The following is a 6,000-nucleotide window of genomic DNA, read 5'->3' as shown; positions in this document are numbered from 1 at the left end:
TCTTAGCGTAGGTTAGTTTAAGTTTGTTTAAGTAGTGTGTAAGTCAAGGGACCGATGACCTAAGCAGTTTTGTCCCTTGTTGTTGGTATTTCCTACAAGACCGGAAGTACTTAGCACGTGGCCGCTCTGCGGCTACCGTGTGGCGGTGCATGGTGGTTTAATCAAAACGTGGCTGCATAGTAGGGGCTCTAAACTGCAATGGGACTTTTGCGTACATTTACACAGGCTCCTGTTGATAAATACAGATTAAATGATCATCGAACTAGACTAATTTTAGCCTTCTGTTAAATTCCACTTAAAAGTAATTTTCTTTGTGGCAAGAAACAAACAACGCTTTCCATCACATTAAAAACTTGATAAGCAGTATTGTGCTGTGCTGACTCCTGATAAAATATACCTGACAACCATTATGACATATATGTATCCCCAAGTGTCGAGATACATTTGATCCCGTTGCATATCGTTTAGATTGTGGTAGATTCGTGGGATAATAAGCTTCATAGTGAGCGCTAACAGGAAAGACGTACGTACAGCTTCCTTGCTGTGAATAACCTCGAGAGGTATGGGGGTACTCCACTTTTTATGTTTCCTTAAATAAATACATTGCAATTACACCTATTCTTTTCTAGCAGTAATAACGGTTTTTAAGCATTGAAGATAGGTGTCCCCTGAAATGATAATGTTGTCTGACGTGAGCTAAAAATTTTCTACTTCATCGCTAAAATGTGAGTAGTTGGATGAAGTAGCTGAACCTAGATATGCGGTGGCACAGCGATCCTCATTTCTTAACTATATTACGTCACTGTTTCTAACACGCCTAACAAGCAGGTTAGCACACATCTAATCGAAGTTAAGTATTAGTTTCCAAGATCATAATAGGCTGTCGTTCGTTTTAATGTGTAAATTGCTTAAATAATGCGCTGTGTTACTTTTTAAACGCTTATTTACTATCTCAAAAACGTGAGTATTTTGTACAATCAGCAATATTGTAACAAAACTGTAGATAGCAATGGAAGAAGATGGCCATACAGGTACGTTGTAGAAATGTCATTGGGTACAATACTCTGCTGCAAATTGCAAAATAGAAAACCAATTTGTATCATGAGTGAGGAGCCTGTGTGCTGGTTAGTCGTCAGCCTTCCACTACAGTAAAATGAACACTTGTGGCAAGTCAGTCTGATGGTTAATAAGACCAGGGGTGTGGTGTGTTTTCTCTTTTTTTTTTTTTTTTTTTTTTTGGACTGGTGGAGGAAGTCTCTATTTTTGGGCAATAGATCTTTAGGTTATAAATTATGACAATTTATTACTTAATCAATAAATAGTGATGATAACACTGACAAGTAATAAATAATTATAACTTACATGTTTTTACATGAGATAAGGAGGCTAGGCGAAGTGGCTGGCTTGTAGAGAACAACAGATTCTTGTCCCAGAGACGACTTTGAAGGAGGACAACTGTTATGGACATTGACTTCTGACCTGGGCCTTCCACCTTGCTGTGATATTTGTTCTTCCAGACTCACAATAAATACCAGGACCGCTGTGAAAGATATCAACTCTTGTTTCCGAACACTATATTAATTACTTCTCATACGCTATTCTAATTATACGTAGGGGAAATCACGGCAGGACTGAACCATGAGGCAGAACAGAACTAGGATTTTTTTTTTTTTTTACTGCAAAGTGGTGCACTCTATAATCACTTTCAGGAAGTATTAACCAAGTGACAACCAAGGTAAGAAGCCATTATGGCCGAGTTTGTCTCTGCCCGTTGTGCCAGTAACGAGCTCGTACTCGTTTTCCTTGTGTATATTGCAAGATTGGAATTTTCATATCTGCAAGGTAAGCGAAAATGCTTCATCTGGTAGTTTTCCCTTTCCTAAAATCTCAAAATTCGTGCTAGGCCTTTTATTTTAGTGAGTTTAGACGATGTTTCTTTCTCGAAGCGCTTTGTAGGTTTAAACTTCACCTTCACAAGTTGTACTGGTCCGTGACTGACAGTGCCCAAGATCGATTGACAACCACAACGGATCGTACTGTACCAACGTCTCTGTGCCGTTACTGCAGAGTATCCTTAGGCCACCAGTCGACCACCACACCTTTAATTAGGTACAGTTGCTTATTTTTTTTAAATAGAGGTTAAGACTGCAGAACGCTATCTAACTGCAATAGATTCCAGTTGGAGAGGAGCCTCGGATGACGACAAGAATTTAGCCCTCGCCGCAATCACACTGGCAATGAACTAATCGGACACGAAATCAGCTTTAGTACAATTAATATTGCAGCCACCTCAACCGCTGACCATGCAAACAGCCTGTCTGCCAAATAAGGGGAACAACACCCTGCCTAGACACGACGCCGAAATCGTACCAAGCCACGATATAACTACGAATAATCACTTAACAATATTCAGACACCAATGATTACTGAAGTTAAGCAGTAGTGAATAAATGGGCCTTTTTAATGAACCACTCTCGTTGTCTACGATACTGATCTCGTCAGAGCAACAAATTACTTTAATTTCGGTACCTGATTATCTTGCGTGATGATAAATGCGACATCCAACTAACAATTGTTATCTTTCGCAACGAGCTCACAACGCAGTACGTACTCTCTGACATTAACTCGGAACTATATTTTTACTTGTACTAAAATACCAATCTGTCTACCGTCTTGAAATGATTATTCTGTTTATGGACACTTCCATCACTACTGTTAGGAATTACAATATTTTTAATTCTCCCTTAACTATTTTTCCAATCGACACAGCGATAATATGTAAGTGATGAGACTTCGCAAGCGTCACAGAATAACGAATCTTTGTGCGTAGCAAAATCTTTAGCTTTTCCGTAAATAATTCAATTACTTCAATTAAACATATTCATCATTTAGAAAACTTTTTTCCCTTAATTGAAATCTTTTCTTTAATAATGAGAAGATCTACTTTAGTAGCTTATTTATAATTTCATTCGTTCAAGAACCTTTTACCAAAGACATTTAAAAAACACCACGTTATACGTGATATCGACTCCACTGTATCAATATCTCTGCATTACACTCTTTTATACTTCCGAAAATGATATGGATATATTCACACTAGATACTAGTTAACTAGACTGGGAAGTTTCCTTTAACCCCAATAAAATTGGATTTATTTTCCTTCTAGGTATCTCAATACACGTTGGTTATCACCAGCGAACGAGTGCCAACAAATATATTATCAGTCCCCACAATACGGAAACAAGTCATAAAAAAATCAAACAAATGTCACCGCCACTTTTCAACTAACCTTAAGTTACAATTTAAAAGCAAATCTTGACCTCTTCAGACGTTGACCACACGCGAAGCGCTAAGTCCCCTAACATTTAAATCGGCCAATCGTCACCTTGATGAATCAAGTTTTGGTTTAGCTACGTGTAGCTCGTTAAATGGTTCCTTCAATTTACTATCGCTTGTCTACTCAGTGATACGTGCACACCATCTCCGTATAGTGAAACAGTTCGTCGTTGTATGAGCCAATTCGCTGTCTGCTGCAAGCTAGTGGTCTTGAAAATACAACTACCAACACGTTTTCGAGGCTTCCCTTCTCGATACACACACGCACAATACCCAAACCACCTCAATAAAAACGACAAGCAACCCATTTACCTCTGGGGGCGTCGCGACCACTCAACATACAATGCAGACGGGATATCGGTCACACCGATTCCACAAAACTCAGCACCTAACAAATCAATCTCTCACTTAAATCAGGCTCACGCGGGACTCGCCCCAGCAAATTTTACGAACGAAACTGCCCCCACAACTATAATCAACAAAATTCCGTGCACTCTCCCAAACTTAGGTGTCAACTGAGTAGCCTCACTACACCACGCAGTGAAACGCTTTAAGATCAGACCTGATATACACCACTACCACCACTTGGTCGGTGAGAGGTCTATCCGGGAACTAACCCTTTTCGTTGTACAATAGGAACCATTTAAAACGAACAAACACGCAACGCCACGCCAACTTTTAACAATTAATGTAATAAACATCGATGCTGTCGATTCTTCGCAATAGCGGACGGCTGCTGCGCTTGTCTGAGGCGGCATCTCTGGACGCAGCGAGGGCGATATGGTATATCGCTGCAGTCGCGCATGCTCGAGACCTGCTATTCCGTAGACGCTCTCATATCATCTAGAACACAATTTGATTTTGGTTTTACCACATCATACATGTGTATTATCGTGACCACCAGGTGTTACCATTGATTTATCACGCAGGACGCTCAGCACCAGTAAGGGCGAACGTACCCCGTGCGTTTTGACACAGCACAAAGTGAGAGCTGAACGGACCGGAAGGGAACGTACTGAGGTTTCCTTCTGCCCCACGTAGGGTACCATTCTTCCCTAGTGTTTAGTTTTTTGTATTATATTTATTCTAACACTTCTAAGATAGAATTACCGTATTTTAAGGTTTTGCGCAATGTTGCCAGTGACATTTCTTTCCTTATAGATTATTATAAGATATAAATACAAAACTGAACGTCAAAATTTTTTCACAGAAAACCAGTGACAGCTTTTATGAAAAAAGGAAATGAGATTTAAGGAAGACAAAACTCAGTTAAAGATCCCTTAAAATAACTCTTCAAGGAGTAGTTCAAAATAGACTTAAAAATGAGACTTTTCAACTGACTAGTCAAATGGAAAATTTTGTCGTCTTTTCTCGAATGACCAAGAATTAGAGCTTGTCAATTATTCAAAAGCCATGAAATGTAAATATCTTGAACTGATAATGAAAGATCTCAGAGCTTTAACTTTCCTGTTGACAGAGAAAAAGAAACTGAACATCGTTTAATAAATAGCCGCAAATGGTGGGTGAAGATTGCATGACTCAGTTTCTTTCAACGCATCCGGACTTGAGTATTAGAATGCCAGAGGCTACCTCCAGTGTTCGAAAAATGGGCTTCCATCGTACAGGTGTTTCCAAGTTTTTAAACTTTTTGTTGGTATTGTTGACAAATACAAACTGTCCGCAGAGCGCATTTCCAACTACCACGAGACTGGGACATGTGTCAACCGAAAGACGCATTTGATGACAATACCTCCTCAAGGAAAGTGGCAAGTTATCAGAGAGGAGAAAAACCGTAACACCAGCAATATGCATTTCAACTGCCAGTGCCTACGTGTCTCGTAAGCTAATCTTCCCTAGGAAAGGGATTCGTAAGGAGTTCGAGTTGGGTCTTGCTGTGGGTGGTTGAGCAGAATGCAGTTATTCAGGCTGAATGAACACCGAGCAAAAGGCGAAAAGAGACAGATCATGATTACTGGAAAAAGAAAAATTCAAGTAGGAATAAACAAATGTCGAAAGTGGAGCAGATGTGAATGATGCCGAGTGTCTTCACTGTAATGATTTATATTCAGAGTCGACTGATGTTTGGGTCGCTTGTTTGGTGTCATAAATGGACACGCAACTCTTGAGCAGGAATTGACAGCGAAGAAGATGAAACTGGACTCATCTGTGAACTTGTGCCCAAAGTGACTAAGTTTCTGCCATTTGTAAACAAATATGCTTATTGTGTTTTTGTAAGTTTTAGGAAATGTGGTTAGATTTTGAAATTAGGTTTGTAGAGAAATGTAAATTAGTAACAGCCTTTACGCTATATTAGAGTTGTGGATGTGGTTCCATCCTCCCCAAGACCTGGGGCACAATGAACCAATTAACAACTTTTTTAAAAATTTCTGCGGTATTCGTCTGTGTGCTTTTACATCAAACTTCTTTGTTCCACTGTTTAGAGTATATATTAGTTGCCACGCTGAATTTTTTAGCTTTTTCTTTGCCATTTGAATTGAGCTGTGGTCATTTTAACGTTAGTTTTACCTTTCAGTACCCAGTTCACCCACAAGTCTTAAGTCTGGTATCGTGAATACACTTAATCTACAGAGACGAATAATGTTGTTCTGTTCACACTCAGCTGTTGTCGTCCAGCTTGAGAATCTGGACTTTGTCTTCAGATGT

The sequence above is a fragment of the Schistocerca cancellata genome, chromosome 1 (genome assembly GCF_023864275.1).
Source record: "Schistocerca cancellata isolate TAMUIC-IGC-003103 chromosome 1, iqSchCanc2.1, whole genome shotgun sequence".
Lineage (NCBI taxonomy): Eukaryota > Metazoa > Arthropoda > Insecta > Orthoptera > Acrididae > Schistocerca > Schistocerca cancellata.
This window is presented reverse-complemented; position numbering follows the sequence as displayed.